General features: G+C 39.9%; 1 protein-coding gene across 1 annotated transcript in view; it reads right to left on the bottom strand.

The window, feature by feature from the left end:
• Positions 1-19,208, bottom strand: part of USP49 (ubiquitin specific peptidase 49) — a 33,786-nt gene extending 14,578 nt beyond the window's left edge. The window contains exon 1 of the mRNA XM_031688535.2: positions 19,133-19,208. The gene's annotated coding sequence lies outside the window, so the exon portion shown is untranslated. The remainder of the gene's footprint in view (positions 1-19,132) is intronic.
• Between the last annotated feature and the right edge of the window lie 500 nt (positions 19,209-19,708).

Raw genomic sequence — 19,708 nt, 5'->3', positions numbered from 1 at the left:
TTGATGTGTGACATCACTCATTTGGTATCAGAAATCAAGCGCTGATGTTCAAGAATGAGTCTGTCTAATCACGTGTTACAGCAGATTCAAGGTTATGTCCGCACGACAAAGTTTCTCTCACTGGCGTTAGGATCTGCTTTCTTCAGTGAACAAGGAGTAGAGTTCATCTAGGCAGCCTGCACAAAACCCTGGTTTGCCACCGAGCAGGGTGATGACAAAGACTACCCACAGTACGAATGCTGTGCTCTGCGCCAAATCCCAACTTGTCTAACTGGAGTACGAGCCAGTGTAAGCCCTTTTTCTGTACCTTCGGTCTCTGCTCATTTTGTTCACCTCCTTCCTCTCCAGCTGCAAATATACCCAAGTCTCTCCTGTCTGAAAAACAGACCCAAGTTTGCCCTGTCTCTAAACTATCCTTGACACTATTTTTAGGCTCTTTCTCCTTCTACCTCCTTTATTTCTGGCAAGAGTAATGTGCAGCTCCATCTTCCTCACAACTCGCTCCTTAACACCTTCATTTCACAGAAACTATTTGCTCAAAGGCCTTTGCAAATTCTTTAGAGCTGAGTTCATCAGCCTTTTCTCAGTCCCCATCCACATCTGTTCTGCCTCTGTCATTGAACATGCACCCTCGGCTGCATTTTAGGCTACTGTTCTCTTCTGGTTTTCTTCCTACGTCTGTAAATATACCTTCTCTGTTTTCACGTGTGTGTGTCTCTTCCTTGAAATGTAGACTCTCCTTAAGGTTCTGTCCACAACTTTCTTCTCAGTGATTTCACCTGTCCCTAGAACGTCAAGTAGCATTTCTATTCACTAATGTATTTTAATTTCCACAAACATTTTTTAAAAACAACTTTATTGAGATATAGTTGACATACCAAAAAATTCACTCATTTAAAGCACACAATACTTTTTGGTACATTCACAGAGTCCCACAAATAGTTTTGAATATAAAATCTTTCCATTTCATTGCAGAGGCTGTCTCAGGCCACATTTTCACATTCTGATACCTGCATCACGGTATGCTACTATTAATGCTATTTGTAGGATGAAGCTTCTGAACATGTTTTGCACTTGTTTGTCTGGTATCAGTGATGATCATGTACTGAGTTACACACACGGTTTCATCCAAGTCTCCTGGTGATCAAGACTTGTAAGATGACGGACAGGGAGTTAAGGAGATGCCATCTGTGGAACAAAGCTAAGCTAGCTGGCCTTCAAGGGATCAGGACTTTTTGATTCATTAATCTAATACTCTTGCCAAAGAGGTTTGTGACTAAAACCTAACCTCTTTTTACAGAAGGATAGTAGGCTGGGGGCAAAGTGGCCAAAGAAGACTGAGCATATTAAATTCAGAGAAATAGTGAATACACTGGGAGTGTGTGCGCTTGCACACGCACACACACACACACACACACACACACTTAGAAATGTTACCTGTGACTCTGCAGAGAAGCAGCAGACAAGAGTGGAGGATAACCAGGCTGGCTGTGTAAGGATTCAACAGGTCTGCTTCAGAGCTAAGTAATTTGTGCTGCTTCCAGATCAAAGGGGCCAACCTACCTCAACCTTGTGCTGTTTAAGTATGATCTCCCTGACAAGCTACTGTTAAAGCAAGGTCTAAACTAAAGGTTCCCTCTTCTACTCCACTGCCACATTGAAAAATTCTATCTCTACCTCTGAGAGAATCAGGGTTACCCTTCACATATCTGACCACCAAAATCATGGTTTGTCCCTGCAGTATGACTCCAAACAGTTATGTTCTCTACGGCAGCCAAACAGTCATCAAAAATGTATACATGTCCAAGTGTATATATATGTTAAAATTTCTTGAATTGTGCCCTTTAAATATGTGCAGTTTATTGTATGTAAATTACACCTCAATATATTAAAAATCACACAGAAACACCTACACACACAAGTGAGTAATTTTTCCCTAATGAAATAATGGTTCTAGGCAGTAGCTCCGTAAACTACTAGGTGAAAGCTGACAGGAAACTTTACAATGGATGGTTAAGGCTGATAGCACTGGACTCTGCTAATCAATTTTACATTGAAAGTAGGACAACCAGATATCACACGCTTTCCTGATACAGCGCAACAAGAGGCTCACAGCAGCAGTATCCATAAAGTATGCTTGCTAAGAGAACTGAACCCGCGTCCAGCGAAGCCTTTGGATCTAACACCACGTTGTAAGTAATGTAGGAGATAGGAACATGCTACCATAAGGCTGCAATTAGCCAAATCACCAAATCAGAGTGTGGCAAATGCTACAGGATCAATGATCTGGAGTCTTTAACAAACAAATGACATGAAGGAAAAATGTGGGGGTGGGTGGATCTGCTATCAATTATAAGAAACCTAGAAACAGATCAACCAAATGCAATGTGTGGTTCTTATTTAGATATTGATTTTTCTTTTCTTTTCTTTCTTTTGTTTGTTTTTTGGGAGGGGAAGTAATTAGGTTTATTTATTTATTTATTCACTCATTCATTCACTCACTTTTTAAAGGAGGTACTGGGGATGGAACCCTGGACCTTGTGCATGCTAACGTGTACTCCACCACTCAACTATACCCTCCACCCCCCAAGATCCTGATTTGAACAAAAAAGTATAAAAGATATTTTTGAGGTAACTGGGGAAAATGCTTTAAAATACTGTTTGCCTCTACCCTATGCCACTCTGTTTTTTAGCAGTTTCACTGAGGTAGAATTGACATACAATGAACTACATATATTTAAGGTGTACAACTAGATACCTTTTGACGTATGGAATATACTTGTGAAATCACCACAACCAAAATAAAGAACACGTCCCTCAGCCCCCAGTTTCCTGTCCCTTTGTAATCCTTCCTCCAGCCTCCCTCTCCACCACCTCTGGTCCAAAACTAGAGAAATTTAAACATAGACTAAGTATTAGGGAACATTAAGTAATTATCAGCTTGATGTGATGGTGGTACTGTGGCTGTATATTTTCAGTCTTTCTATGTTAGAGACATCTCTGAAATATTTATAGGTGAAATATTATGATGTATGGAATTTGCTGTAAAATACTCTAGGGGGAAAATGTAGCAGGAAGAGAGATGAAACAAGATTGTCAAAACATTCATAATAGTTGAAGCTGATTGATGGGCACATGGAGTTAATGAACTATTCTCTTTATTTTTGTATATGCTTGAAAAGTTCCATAAAAACATTTTAAAGACAAAGAAAGCAAACAATATATATTCTCTGATAGCAAAAGAAGACCTTAAGATATGAACCATTCACCAATTAGACAAGTTGTGAGACATCTGTCATTTTACCTCCCCACCAGCCACGACACACCCAGTCAAAGCAGTGTCAGTCACAGATTGCTTGCATAGTCCTTGGGTCTGGGCCTCAAGTACACCCTTTAGACTCAGGTGGCAACAGCTTTGCAGCCCCACAAAACTTCTTTCAAAAACTTCACCAGAATTTTGCCTACAGAAATTTCCTGAGTATCTTTGTCTTTTGGGGGCACAAAGTCACTTTAGTCATCTGTTGAAATGTACTGGCTTAGTCTAATGCTTTCTCTCTTTCCGAAGCTACCTTCTTTACTGGGAAAGAAAGTCTCTTAATTTTTTTTTTTTTTTTTTTTGCAATTCTGCTTCTTCTTCACTAACTCTGATCATCCAGGTGGCAAGGAGCACATCCTATACCTTTCTGAGGTTCACTGTAGTCACAGCCAACAGTAGTAAAATATTCTGTTTTAAAAAATCCAAATATTTCTGTCTGACTCCAGTCAGATAAAGGTTACTCCCAGGCCATGTGATGTCTGGCGAAGCAAAATTGGGCCACACAGATCCAGTACAATATTCACAAACATCGACTGACAGGTTGTATTCCAGCTGAGAATCTGGAATACATATTCTCATAGAAGCAATGCTGCGAACAGCACTCGGCCCAGTTAAAGGGCCTACTGGGCCCGTCATGTAGCCTTGCCACCGTCCCAGAATACTAGCGCTATCACCACGGAAGCTAACCACCAAATGCACTATTCTGAGAAAATTAATTCAAAGTTTCAACTTGAAATGCCAAGAACTGCTTTCCCAGCTGCGACCCAGGCAGTGAGACTGGGAATCTCCCTCCTCCCACTTTCCCCACATGGCTGAAGAGGGCTTTCCACACATGGCCATTTGTATGGAAGACACACATATACGTTAGGAACTGCCTGCAGAGGGAAAAAAAGGAACAATTTCTGTGAATAGAAAATAAATCTGACTAGAATTTACAAATGGATCGTCAGGATTAGATGCCAGCATTCGTGATTTCAGCAGCTGTTCTAAGGAAAGGAAACCCCATCATTCTGATGTCCTGTTTCTTAAAATGACAGAAGTATATTTACTCCTGTGCCTTGTCCAACAATACACCAAAGCACATCTGTCGGGATGGAGGTCCATCATACTTTGCATGAATGGAGACACAACTTATGAGCACTTTATTTCAAGAGCAAAGAAGACAAATATCCAAAAAGAAGAAGCTAAATACAAAAGGGTATTTGTTACATACACACAAAAGGAGAAAACTGGAGGCTACAAAGAAAACACTCAGGCACTTTAATTGAGAACAGGCCAAATAAATTATAAACTGGCCATATAACTGAAACCACCAGTAGTTTTTTGTTTTGTTTTTTAAAGAGGCAGGCCTATGTGTACAACAATTCAAAATACGTATATGAAAAAAGAAAAGGGGTAGAATGGTGTATGTAATACGCCATTAAAACTGAAAAAACTACACAGGCACAAACTCTCTCTCTCTTTCTGTCTCACATGCAATTAAGAGGATAAACAAGAAACTGGTAACACCACATGCCGTGAGGTGGCAAACTGGGCGTGAAGATGGGAAAAAAAACTCAGTCATCAACATTTATACCTTTGGGAGAAAAAAAATCATGTGTTATCTATTTTCAAATACAGCACTGAGGAGACTATTTCAATAATCTTAAAAATTCAGGCATCAGCAAGATGACTGACCATAAGCACAGAGCATATATGGTTTATTATGTCTTTATTAGAAAAAAGGATTTAGGGACAGGCAGTCTAATGGTATTTATGGCATACGGAGAACCTAAGGGATTATATTCTAGAAGCACCAATCAGTGCAAAAGGAACCCGCTCCCTTCTCCACAAGCTTACCACCAGAGTGCAGACCTCTTTGGCTTGTTGCAAGGGGCTATAGAGCACAGCCTCAGTTGGTCAGGGTCAATCACTGGAAATTTCACATCAGCCAAGGTACCAAGGTAATTTCTACTCTGCTTCCCCAGGGGGGCCACTACCGAAAACTGTCAATAGAAGGGAAATCTGTGGGCAGATTCCTTCAACTCTCAACAGGATCTTCCTTTCATTTATGGACAGTTTCTAATGATCTTCCAGCTTACTGGTCAGCAAAATCTCTTTCTTAGTACTCACCAGTGCCTATGAAGGAATGTGAGAGTGTGGGTATGTTTTGGGATGTGAAGCTGGATGATGGAGGACCCCTCCCTCCATACCACTCCAAGTATCAGAGGTATACTAGAAGCCTCAGTTTCTCAAGTCTGTAAAATTAGGGAGCAATAAAAGAGTCGATCTGAGGGAGACTCAAATGAGATGGCCGTGGAACTGTACTGTGACAGTGACTGACTCTAAACAAAGTACTGGCTGACTTGCCCACCTTGTCACTCATCCCCCAAAAGCTACTTCTGCTTCCCCCGGGCCTAGGGTCGGGCTGGCTAATTGAGCAGCTTACAGTAACCGAGTGTCTGGTCTTGACTTAATCCAGACAGTTTCATCTTTTAAGGCATTCATTCTGAAATTTCTTAAACAAGAAATTGGAGGATACTTTTATATTAAAAATGAGAAAAATCACTACCCTTCCAAACAAATTAAAGGGTTTTATTATTTATTATCTGTTTCTCTTAGGTCTTTAAAACATGTTTAATAGCATCACAGCGCAAGTATAGTAAAAGTCCTATTAAGATGTTAAAAAAACAAACCCAGAGCACCATAAAATGCTGGCCATATAACTGAAACTGGCTCACACTCTCCAGCGGGGGTATGCCCACTGAATACTTATAGGTCCAACAGAGTGTGCTGCATGGCAAAAATATAAAAGGAGCCTTCTTTCAAATAAGGCATAGAAGGCATTTCAAAGACGTGAACTGTGCATGAACCCTCATCTCTCGTATAAGAATAAAGCAGAAGTACTTCTGGGAACTCAACTGTAGTGAGCTGGCATGAGGGAACAGAAGGCCTGTGCACACCCAGGCAAAGAACTTCATGTAGTTTAAATCCCTAAGTCCCAGCCGCCTCTTCCCCTGTTTTAAAGCCATCAGCCTTCTGGTCTGCCGGTGAGTCCCACCATTTGGATCAAGGCACTGACATCCTCATTAAAGGTAAATATAGAATTTTGTAAGGGAAACACATAAAGCCATTCAATTGCTAATGATTAAGTGCAGATTAGTTTACCATAGCAGGAAGCTGAAAGCAGGATGCTGAGGGACAGGACACTGCATAGCTAAATGCAGTAAGGAAGAAACTAAAGAGGGAAAGAAAAGTATGAATCAGGGCCTGAGACCCTGCAGAAGACTTGAGCCTTTAGGGGTATTGGATATTAGGGAGGGAGATCCCTAAAAAACATGAGAAGATTGAATTCATTTTTCCTGCATCCTTCCCATGCTGCCTGTAGTAACTGCACTGAATGTTGTCCATACCCATCAAGTCATATCACCACTCAGATATAATGAAACAAGGCATGTACGTGATTCATTAAGTGTAGCTTTGAATACATACGAATAACTAGAAAGGTAACTACTCTAAAGTTAAACTTTTCCTTTCTGAACATGTGCTGAGTCTGACATCTCAGTAAACTTCAGCTTGTTATTTTTAAGTCATGGCCACTAATAGTCAATAAATAGCCAAAGGTCAAGTCCCCATCAAACCATCCAACTCGGCTACAGTCAATTTATCAAAACATGTATATTATCACTATACCTATCACTCACACAAGAACGTACCAGAATTAATAAGAACTAAACTGCTTTAAAGGAACTATCAGTTAAAAAAAAAAAGACATCTAATATTGGCAGAAGCAAAATAGTAGATTTACAAATTCCAAGAGACCAATCAACAGACCTCTAAGGGACCATTTAATGTATTACTAATTCTAATTCTAAGAGGCCAGCTTATGAGTCTGCCAGTAAAGAAAATATCTCACAGAACTGATCCCCATATGACCTGGACTTTAATGGAAAGGGGGGCAGGACCCATTAAGGTGCCGATGCCATGGAATAGGTATAAGTAATAAGGTATATTCACTCTGTGATCATACATGGAAATGATATAAAATGTCTCCAAAACTGCAGATAATGTTTTATATTGTGAGACTGAAATTCAAAAGAAGAAAACTGTAGTGGACACAATAATCCATCTGTTAAAAACACCAAAATCTTGAGGTCTGAGTGACTATGGAGTTCTGGTGACCCCCAAGCCCAGTCAGTGTGAGCCAGGTATAACCTCAGAGAGCCAGGAAGAATACGTCTGTCAATGACTGTCAGCCTGTGCGTGACCACAGACCAGAGGCCAGCAATGGGAGGGGGCGTCCTCAGGGCAATAATTAGGCAGTGCTCTTTCCACACAGCCGAGGAGGGGAGGTCCCCCAATTCGTAAATACAAAAAATGAGCCTGGTGATCTCACATATAGGCCTGATACCATTCGTCACTATAACCATTCAGCAGACTCGCTTGGCACTGATTCCTTGCACAGAGAACCAAAATGGATTTTCCATGTAGCTCGCCTTCAGGAAGAGAATACAGTAACCAGCAAATTCAAGTATTGGTGTACTTACCAGTTAGATTTCTCACTGTAAGTGAATCTTTGCTCTGATTATTTTGACTGCATAAGCCAGTTCCTAAGAAGCTGCTCAATATATCTTGTTCTCACAACTGAGAAACTGAACGTTTAAAGTCTAGACCCTAGTTATGACTTCACTAAGGCAATGCCACTGGGGGGCATGGAGTGCGAAGCTGGCCGGCTGGCATGCTCAGGGTGGCTCTCTGTTTAGGATCTCTCCAAGCAGAACACATCTGGACAAAATTTGGGTGGGGCTTGATACTTTCTGTTATTTTTATAATTAACTGGCATCATAAACACTTAAATCAATTTCAATTATTAAACACATACTTCATGCAAGCACTGCTCTAAAACAATACATATTGTTTATTCTTCATGACAACTTGATGAGATGATTTTTAACCCCATTTTAAGTATCTTTAAACAAATAAAGAGGCTCAGAAAGACAAAGAAACCTCTCAAGGTGACACCGCTAGCACCTGGCTGAGCCGCACTATAGATTCCAAACCTTGCTCTTCACCCAGTGTCACTGATCACTGTTCAAGTTTTAGATTTATACAGTCTGATGAAATGGCATCTCACTGTTTTAGTTTGCATTTTCCTGATTACTAGACTCAGGTTGAACATCTTTTCATATATCTGTTGGCCATTTTGTTTTCTTCTCTGTGAATTGACAAAACATAGACTCACCACCACACCTACCACTCACATAAGAACTTACCAGAACCAATAAGAACTAGACTGCTTTGACCACACTATCAGTAGAAATCTAACACTGGCAGCAACGAAATAATAGGTATCACCTATTCCAAGAGTTCAACTAACCTTTGCCTGTTTTTTGATTGGGTTGTTCGTCTTTTCCTTATTAAATGATTGGAGTTCTTTATATATTTTGGACACAAGGCCTCTACTGCTAGATGTGTTGTAAAAATCCACTTAGCCTGCGGCTTGTCTTTTGTGTAAGGTATCTTTTCTTATGGACGAGATTTACAGTTAATGCAATCATGTGATATACCATTTATAATTTATATTTTATGAAATCCTTTCTTATCTCAAGATAAGAAAGATTTTCTCTTGTAGTTTCTCCTAAAAAAAAATTCTAAAGTTTTACACTTAATGCCAATATCCACACTGATATCCACATGCAAAGGAATTAATCTTATCTTACACTGTATACAAAAATTAACTCAAAACGGATTAAAGACCTAACTGTAAGACCTGTAACTATACAATTCCTAGAAGAAAACATAGAGGAAAATCTTCATGTCACTGGACTTGGCAATGATTTCTTGGATACTATACCAAAAACACAGGCAACAAAAGCAAAAATAGAGAAGTAAGACTACATCAAACTAAAAACTTTTGTGCATCAAAGGACACAATCAACAGAGCAAAAAAGCAACCTACAGGATCGGAAAAAATATTTTCAAATCATGCATCTCATAAGGGGGTTAATATCCAGAATATATAAAGAACTCCTATAGCTCAACAACAAAAAAATCAAATAACCTAATTTAAAAAACCAAGTAACCTAATTTAATTTAAAATCTAATGTGCGAAGGACCTGAATAGACATTTCTCCAGAGATGATACACAAATGGCTACCAAGCAATGAAAAGATGCTCAGTGTCACTAATCGTCAGAGAGATCCCCATCGATGAATGAATAGATAAACAAACTGGTGTATACATACAATGGGATATTATTCAGCCTTAAAAAGGAAAGAATTCTGACACATGCTACAACATGGATGAATCTTAAGGACGCTATGCCAAATGAAATATGGCAGTCACAAAAAAAGAAAAATACTGTATGATTCCACTTACATGAGGTACCTAAAATAGTCAAATTCACAGAAACAGAAAGTATAATGGTAGTTACCAGGGGCTGGACAGAGGGGGAAAAGGGTATAGAGTATTAGATCTGCAAGATTAAGAAGTTCTGGAGATCTGTTTCATAACATTGTGAATATACTTAACACTATTGAATTGTACACTTACAAATGGTTAAAATGGTAATTTTGCTTTTTACCACATTTTTACCATAACTGGATAAGATGGCAATTTTATGTGGTTTTTCCCAAACTTTTTTTTTTTTAAGGAAAAGCATTTAAACATTTGTTCAACACAAATGAGACCTGTGACCTCAGAGTTTGTAGTCTCATAGGGAAAATCAGAACTAAACAGAGAACCTGGAGAGGTAAGGGCACCTTGTTAGGCTGCCAAAGCAAACACTCAAAGCTTTACTAAGAAGCAAGGTAAACTACAGTTCAACTGGTATATTCCTGAACATGCTTCCAACGGATATGACTGATGCAATCATTTGGGAGTTCATTCTACCCCAAAGTAATTTCTTCTAACCCAAACAGGATCCAAACCCACCAGTCCAGGTTAATACATTACCCAACTACTCTTTAGACCAATAATTTCACTGGCCAGGTAAGACTCCTATCTGTTTTGTTCTTGGGAAACGTTGTTCATTACATCTCTCCAATGTTCTTGGTGTGAAATGTCCTTTCTCCTACGGTGATGATAACAGATGGCAGTTTGGGTTGGAGTATGTATGCGCATTTTATAGATCTATGAAATTAACAAAAAAAAAATCTAGGAACCACTGTTTTAGATAAAGTCCTCTTAGACCAAAGCCTTGGAGAGACTTTTAACCTTATGAATCTATAATTCTAAATGTCATAGTCCTCTAGAGAAGGACTATAATCCTAGAGAAGGTAATTAATTGCCAACACTGGTGTTGGGCTCTCGGCTATAGTTTCCTTTTGCATAGCACTATTTCCTTACTAAAGCCACTTTTATTATTTCATTTTCTGCTTCCTACAACTCTGTAAAATAGTAATGGTCCATATTTTTAATGTGTCATTTACAAATAAACTGGGAGGCAGTATAGCATGGTGATTGAAAGTCCAAGCCAAGCTGCTTGGGTTAGAATTCTAGCTCAGTCCTTATTAGTTATACATAGCCTTGGGAAAATAATCTCTCTGGGCCCCAGTTTCCTTATTTGTAACATGGGAACAATAACAGATTCTATCTCATAGGGTTGCTGTGAGAATTAAATGAGTTAGCATATGTAAAATGTTTACAGCAATGCCTGGCACATAGTCAGAGCTCAAGAAATGACTGTCAGTATATAAAGTGACTCTGTGACTTGCTCTAGTTCACAAACTGGCACTGCCAACAAAGTTAAGACTATGACTACCTTGCTCTCTGCGGAGATTCTTCTTCCACTTGACCCATGTAGGTCAAATGTTCCAAAGATAATGTATAGGTATTACTCTGGTCTCTTCTCAGTCACCTTAAGTTAGGTTCCTGGACCCAATTCAACGTGTGTACATGTGGAGGCTTCCCCACACCAATAAACAATTCTCGGGCAGTAACAGAGTGTCTGAGAATTCAATTCAATTCTAACACTATCTACTCAGAGATAAAATCATACTCCACAGGTAAAGGGCTCAGTCCTATAAAACCACCTCCACTTCACACAGCAGTCGCAAGCCAGGTTGTTGCCTGTGCTTCTGACCAACTGGTTATAAATCAGAGGTTCCCATGACTCCCTCTTTGGATTCCATTAATTTGCCAGAATGGCTCAAAGAACTCAGGAAGACCTGTTTACTCACTAGATTACCAATTTATCACAAAGGATTTTAAAGGATATGAATCAACAACCAGGGGAAGAGATACACAGGGCGAGGTCCCAAAGGGACTTCTGTACCTGTGGAACCTGGGGCCCTGCACAGGGGCACCTAGAAGCATTCTGGTTCCCCCAAAGTGAAAGCCCTCGGAATCCTATCCCTTTGGGTTTTTATGAAGGCCTCATCACATTGGCATGAATGATTAAATCATTGGCCATTGGGAATGGATTCAACTTCAGGCCCCTCTCCCCACCCCTCAGGTCAGGGGGTGAGATTGAAGGTTCCTACCCTCTACTCACAGGTCTGCTCCACTGGCAATCAGCCCCCTCCTTAGGTGCTTTCCAAAAGTCACCACATTAACATTACAAAGGACACTTTGATCATTCAACACCAAAGAAATCCCAAGGGTTTGGGGAACTGTGGGCCAGGAACTGTGGACAAAGGCAAAAATATATGAGAAATACATCCTGGTCATCAGAATGACAATATAAATCACAATACTGCCCTCTTCAAGTAGAATCCAACTGTTGAGTTTCTCACAATCCAATCCTGCCATTTTAATGCTGCAGGTTGGTTTACAATTTAAAACTACCTTCTTTCAGTTTTCATATGAAAAATGTTTGCACAACTCAAAAGTTGACACACTTAAGGCTTTAAGAACTTGCAATGTTAATAAGCTCCACCATTTTCTGCAGCTTCTCTCTCAAGCATGCTTTCTGAAATTCCTAAGTAACTGCTGTGTGATGAGCTGAACAGAGAGAACTCAAGCAGAAAAGGAAAAAAAAAAACACTTTGAAGACACACTAAAGCAAAACTTCAAATGACACAGAACCACTGGGGACTCAGAGAAATCACAGCAGCAGATAAACCTAGGGAGCCATCCATGAGCACCTGGAGTATTTCTTTCTGGAGAGAGGATGGCAGGTGCACACCATGCCAAACTTGGCACACAGTCTACAGCTGCAAATCATGGACCAGCTAAGGCAGCTGGTGGGGACCCACTGGCTAGATAGCATTACTGGCCAGTGGCTGTCATCTTCAGCTACAAAGGCTAAGGTGTAGCTCACTACATCTGTATTCTTCAACCGGTTATTTATCTCGGGGCTAAAATGACAGTTAGCCTCAAGGCATGTTTACCCATCTGCCTCAAAAATAAAAACAGAATCATACACAAAGGGAAAACACACAAAAGGCTTAATGAAATTTATAGAGTCCTATGATAGATTATCTCCTTTCAATCCTCTCTGTACCTTCCTATAGAAAACTCCTATAAAATCTGAGAGCAAAGTTAAATACGTTTTCATGAAGTCTGAATGCAGGTGTTGGTTTTTTTGTTTGCTTGCTTTTACTCTGAGTAGCCACTCTTCCTCCACAGGGCCACGTGCTTCAGGAGAAGCTGACCCCAGCACTAGCTCCAGGGGTGGGGCCAGTGAGGTGTCACCTAGATTGTGCATGGCACTCCCTGGCAATGGTCACAAGTCCAGCAGTGGGCACATGGCCTAGCCTTGCCAATCAAATCGAAGGGAAGGGCATAATCAACGTGTAGGGGGGAGGTATGCTCTTAGTGCTGCCATCTGTCAGCTGTCTTTTTCACACTACTTGAATTTTGCTGGCTTTTCCTAAGTTGAATAATTTTATATTGTATCCTGGACATTTTGAATATTATGAGATCCTGAAGCTCATTTAAATTCTAAGGAAAATGTTGATATTTATTCTTGTTTTAGCAAGCAATCAACCGGGTTGGATTCAGGTCAAAAATCCCAACCAACCCTTCTGTGAGGTATGATTTAACTATCAGTTCCACACTCAAAGCCTTTGTAGAGGTATTTGGATCTGCCTGGCATTAGTACTACCCAGTGGCCAGTGTAGGACCCAAACGGTGATTTACCTCATAGTTCAATTCTAACAGTTTTTGGTATGCTATTGAGGATCAGATCCATGCACGTGCTGCTGGGGGTGAACCATGAGTTCACAAACAGCTCTTCGGGGTTGTTTTCCTGAGCTCCCCTACCAGGTACTTTCCAGTTCCTTAGAGCTTCCCTTTTCTGTCTTCCAGCCAGAAAGATGGGGCTTTTGTTATCGCATTCTATCCCATATTTTGAGGGCTAGACAGCAGGAAGACAAAGAAGAGAAAGAAAACAATGATGAGTCCCTTTTAGGACTACAGCTTCTCCAACCAGAGAAGAAGGTCCCCTCCCTGAGGAGTCTTTGGCATCTGGGACCGCTGCCGCCATCACTGTCAGCACCAGCAGCGTAAGATGGATGGCCTGGGGCCTGGGGCCTGAGAGAATGGGGGGACATTTTTTAAAGGAAGGGGTTTCAACCCCTCTTTCTCTGAGTGTCAGAAGTCTCCTTTCCCACTCAAGACAAAGCTAGAGGGTTTATCCTGCATCTCTCTCTTTCCCCGGCTGCTGCCCACTTCCAGGTTTGGGCCGCATTCAGTGCAGGCCAGGGGACACGTGATGGCACTTCAAATCCTGGTCTTCCGTAATCTGCCGGCTACTACTGACTTTTCAGAGTCCTCAAATTGCTGTTCTCTCCAGATTTTTAGCTGCATTCAGTGTGAGAGACTGGGCAGAGGGTGCTTACTCTGTCTCATCCAAACATGGAACTCTCCAGAGGCTATCTTTAAATGTAGTAGTCATATATGATTACAGCATGTTTTACTAAAAAAACTGAAAATTCATCACTCCATAGGTATTTTTTTTTTTTTAGGATGAGGTTCAAGTAGAGTTTTAGGTTAAGAAAAAAGTAATTTGGTTTATAGAAAAAATATTAAGTAACTCTACAGATGTTACTGGAATGTGGTAAAAACCATGCAGTGGTGTGCAAATGTCAGAAGTTTGAGAAATACTGTTCTACAGAATAGAAGCCACTTTATTTTTAATGCTATTTCTATATAGCTCTATTGTTATAATAGCATCAGTATTTTTCATTATAAATTAACATAAACTACATGTGAACCTGCTTATATTATTTGCTTTACTAACTCACTTGTAGTTGTGTGCTTCTGGCTACTAGTCTACAGAACACTGGGAAGGAACAGGAAGGTCATTCAGGACCTGTAAACAAAGCTTTCCTAGGGAAGACGGGTCTGAGGGGCTCCAAAAGGCCAGAAGGTAGAAGGGAGTGTTACACACGAATTAGGCAGAAAGAAGGCATGGACTCAGAAATTATGTTCTTTCAGAAATTTGCCAAGGGAGTGGATGAAGGCTGATGAGAGGCTGTTGCTCCTGGCCTGGCTTTGGGCCCCAGACCTCCCAGCTGGGAACCCTGCAGCTACCAGGATGTCTGGGCCATCCATGGGTAGCAGCGAGGGCCACGATGGGAGATTCCGGCAAGGAACAGCACAATCTACCCCAACTCCTTCACAGCTTGATTGTAAATTAGTCCAACCTCCTAAGAACTGTTCTCCCAAAATATGAATGGACCCTTCTGATACCACATTCTCCTTCAGAGTGCTTCACTGGACAAAGTCCTGCTAAGTGTTATCAGAAAACCCACCCAGATTCACCATTCTGTGACATCTGAAGCTGGAGAAAGTGGTAAAACTGTCCAGACTAACCTCAAGTTTACATACAGTGAGAAGTACTGAGATGAATCTCCCCTCTAGGAAACATGTTCCCAGGAAAATCTAAAGGATAATAATGTTTCAGACATTAAAAAAAAATTATTAGCATTATAGGCAGAAGAAAACCTTGAAATGGTGATGATCTTTACTTCAGTGACAGCTGTGAAAGAAAAATTAAGTGAAATGGCAGATCAAAAAAAAATGTAAGAGAAGATGAAAAGAAACAAAAGAAGCAGCAGAAGGAGCAGGAAAGCAATTATTTCATGGCACTCCTGTTACAACTGAGAATTCCTTAAGTTGGAAGGCCAAGTCTGATGCAGAACTCTTGGACATTAAAAAGATTAAAATAATCTTTAGAGACAATTTTCGGTCATTCACATTTTGCGTGTCAGTTTCTTTTTCCATTAATATTCTAATGGTGTCCCCAATCATCTGCATTTGGAAATGGCTGAAATTGGTGAGTGATATGAAAGACATCTAGCCGCTGAGTAGGAGTCTGATGGTCACATTAGTTAACCTTCCAGTCATCTTTAAGTGACTCGATCTAATGAGCCATGTAATCTCTTTCTGTATAAAAGTTTATTAAACAAGTTACAGGGTCTTGGGAGCAACTCACCAGGCAATGAAAACCTCACACATATATGGACATTTTTCTTCAAATAATAAAAAACAATTAGAATAAATCTAACAGTTGGTAATGAATTTTTTTTAAGTTAAATTTCTTGACAAAAGCGGCACTAGCTTTGAAAACAAAACAAGATTAAAACAACTACAGTAAGGGTAACTGGACAGGCTCACCTTTATTGCTTTATTGGGTTGGGGTTCCAGGTAAAATTTGAAAAAATCCCAAACCATTTGGTGCCCCCCTTTTAAAAAAATCAATAAATCACAAAATGTCAAGTAACTCCCATTCTACCCTCAGTACTTGTCATTGAGAAACAGCAGACAGAGTTCAAGATCCACAGTAGCGACCATGAACTCTGAGACTCCCCTGAAGAGGGAGCTGTGACCACTGCAAAGGACTCCCAGGCTGGGATGGAAGCTCTATGAGGGGAGAGATGCTCAGTTAATACTGAAAAATAAAAGGCTGTACTAAAGATCCTTTTGGTCCTCCCAAAGTTGGGAGTAACCAACACAAAGAACATTCTGAATTTTGGACATATCAGTGGAGTCACTGGCAAGGTTGGATGGTGTTCCTTCTTAAAACCAAACCCTCCTTTCTCCTTTAAGAGCACCATGGCTTTCTGGCCCACACTGGGGTCACTGTAATGTTCTGATGTAGAAACAAACCCCAGTGATTCTCACTTTAAATCTAGTGAAAAGAGTGGCCTTATTTTACATTTTTGCAAATCTTTTTAATGTCTGGAATAAGGAAGACAGTTCGATTCTGCTGTTTCTGTACTCGGTTGCACATCAACCATGTTTTAGTATTGTTATGAAAATAGTTTTGACTTCTGAAAGAGTCTCAAGCCTTTAAGATACTGTTGTAGAAGATATGTACACTAAGAGCCACAACTTTGATGAACATTCAGAAGGGATGCTCAAAAAAAGATGGAGAGAGGAGAAAGCCTGACTTTACAGGAAAGCCAAGACATTTTATCAGTGTACTTGTTGTTTCTTTAAATGTTGCTTACTCTTTGTACTTCACAGTATTTCAACAGGAAATGAATTGCTATGTGAAGAAAAGCCAATGTCTCTCTGACAAGACAAACCTCAGAACAAAAACCACATACTATAACTCCTTCCAGTTCCTACATAAATGTCGACTGTTAATTTACATTTACTTTTTAGACCATCACTTATAAGTGACATTCTAATTATAAGACCCATAAGTCACCTTTCTCCTGCCACTTCTCTTGTACAACTTCCTGCTGACTGTCATTCAGATATTATTTAATAGGACAAAAGAGCAATTTCCAATTACCAGTCAGTTCCAAACTGCTGCACAGCTCAATCTTTGTGTCTGCACATTTCTACAAATAGCAACGAAATGGTAATCTACAAATCAATTCACCTCTAAACATGTACTGATCCTTAGCTAGATTCAGGTGATTTCTATCTACTACAGCTTGTAATGAAGCAAAATGGTTAAGCATGGTCAAGAACATAATTATTTATGAAGCTTACGTCATCTTACATCATTATTTTCCCCAAACTTAAGAAGATACATGACTTCAAATTTTCTTTTCCACAAGCAAGTGGAAACAGATGAGTTACGGTGACTTTTTCAGGAGATATCTGGCTTTATTATCTTATTTAAATCCACATCCACCTTGGCAAATGTTCTGTTTATTACCAGGCCAGCACCCTACAGGTCAACAGCACAGGCTCTGGAGCAGAGGACCTGGTTTTGAATCCTGAAGCTGCCCCTTGTCATGTGACTTTGGGCAAGTTATTTAAGCTGTGCCTCACTTTTCTCAGCTTTTAAAATGAAGACAATAACAGCATCTGCCTTGTAAGCGGATGACAGGATTAAATGGGATGATGAGTAAATGAATAAAGCACTTAAAACAGTGCCTGACACATAATACTCAGTACATGTTAACTTCTGTTTTTGTATATTTGTCTTCTAAAATAGTCAACAGCAGACAGAATAGCCCATCGGAATCTAATAAAGCCCCAGAACAATACAGGAGGGAAATATTAAAAAGAGACAGCTGTTTTAGTGTCCTTCCTTCTTAAAATAAGTAATTGTTAGCACCTAAGAAAGTGCAAAGTCATGGAAAAGGTATCAAAGACATTTTCCAAACTATTATGATTCTGTGAAACAAGAAAAAAAGAAACTCAAGAATTGTCCTTCAGAATAGATTAAAGGAATCTTAACAGCAAATGTCACATAGCTATCTAGAAACAAAAGAATTGTGCATCCTGTTCTGACAAAGGTACTTCTGTGGGCAAGGTGAAACAAACCACCACAACCCCAAAAACAGTTGCTCATTAGTATATACCTGTGAGCATCCTTTACACCATAAGATACGTAGCAAGAGTTGGAAGTGTATAACCCTATTCTCACACATAGTCTAGCAGCATACTCTGAGAAAAATGAAGCTGGAAGCCAAAAAGAAAACGTTTATGAAAAAATTTAAAAATCCTTGCCATCATGGTTAACCTTATCCAAGGTGGTTTAACTCCTGCGGTATATCAGAAAAAGATTCATCTGTGGAAGTTTGGCACAAAAAATGCTAACTGGGATACCTATGAAAATTATAGCTAACGTTTACCAAACACTCACCACATTCTGGGCATTATTCCAAGTTTTTTATATGGATTAACTAATTAATCTTCAACATTGCTATGAGATCAGCATTTTATTGTCCCCACTTATACCCAAGCAATTGGGGCACAGAGAAATTAACGTGCCCAAATGTCAAGTTAACAATGCTAGTCGAAAACATTTGTCTGGTTCCTAAGCCCAAGTTTTTAACCAGTAGGCAGAGATGAAGATTGCACAAAGACATATCATGCACTTATGTACCTGGGAGGGGGCTAAGATTCAGGTAGGGGGTTTTGGTTATCTATAATGTTTGAATTATTGACAATAAGAATGTATGGACTTGTGGAATTTAAAAATTTTATATCTCACAAGTTTAGTCACGCCTTTTATTGTGGAATTCTATTTGATTAACAGCTGTCACACAATCTGCACTTGCCTAGATGAACTGGATCCTGGGGTGAGCCTAATGCGCAGCAGCTGGCGGTATCTGGTAGCAAGAAGGGGTGGTTAGTACCCTTGACAGGTCATGACAGACACAGACTCTGTTCCACACACAGCAAGCTTCAAGACCTACCCTCGACTAGTTTCAGTATGGGTGCTGGTCTCCATGCCCCATCTTTATCTTCAAATATGGCTGTGTCCCCTCTTAGCTTTAGTTAATTAATTGTACTGAAAAGTTCACACAGGTAGGAAGGAAGAGAATGGTGAAAGCTCAGAATGGCAATAAGACAAAGCTAGTGACTGATCACTCTCCCTAACAGTATACCGACCTCGGTCACCTGTTATAGACTGGTCATACGTAATACTATTATGAGGAGTTTTCATGAAGAACTTTTTATTACAGTTTTGTTTCTTACCCATTAAATAAGTTTTTCCCATCTTCCTCCATATTACTCCACAGCCATTGGTTAGGTTTCCTCTTCTCTCTTACCTACAGGGTTAGAATAAATCTGTAAGGTCGGGGTGATATGCAGCAAGAGAAAGGCAGCTTCATGAACTTTATAAATTAAAAAACAGGCTCAGCATTTTACAGTGCAGTTTAGTGAACTCCCCCACATGCCCTCAAAATTGAGGTAAAGGAGTGAAAAAGGATGTGATTTTTCTCAGCTAAGAGCAACCAAAGATTGTCACTTATGAATAGACTGACCCATAGATGGAAGTATGAAAGACCTACTTCCTGAAAATTGCACTTCTGCATTTGTTTTAGGTTTTAAAGATTATACATTGTCTTTGCATATAATCCCAAATTGTCAGAAAAGCAGAAACAAATTCATGGTAATAAAAAATAATCGAGATTCAAAAGCTAAAATTCTTTTTGCCTAAGTGAAATACATAATAATGAAAGATGCCAGGAAGTGAACTCTTTGTGTTAGGTGGGTTCATGACTTAGGTAAGCGGCACACATTCTATACACAAGAACATTGCACTGGTCA

This window comes from Vicugna pacos, chromosome 20 (assembly GCF_048564905.1).
Source record: "Vicugna pacos chromosome 20, VicPac4, whole genome shotgun sequence".
Classification (NCBI taxonomy): Eukaryota; Metazoa; Chordata; class Mammalia; order Artiodactyla; family Camelidae; genus Vicugna; species Vicugna pacos.
The sequence above is the reverse complement of the archived record's forward strand: the minus strand, read 5'-3'. Positions and strand labels throughout refer to the sequence as shown.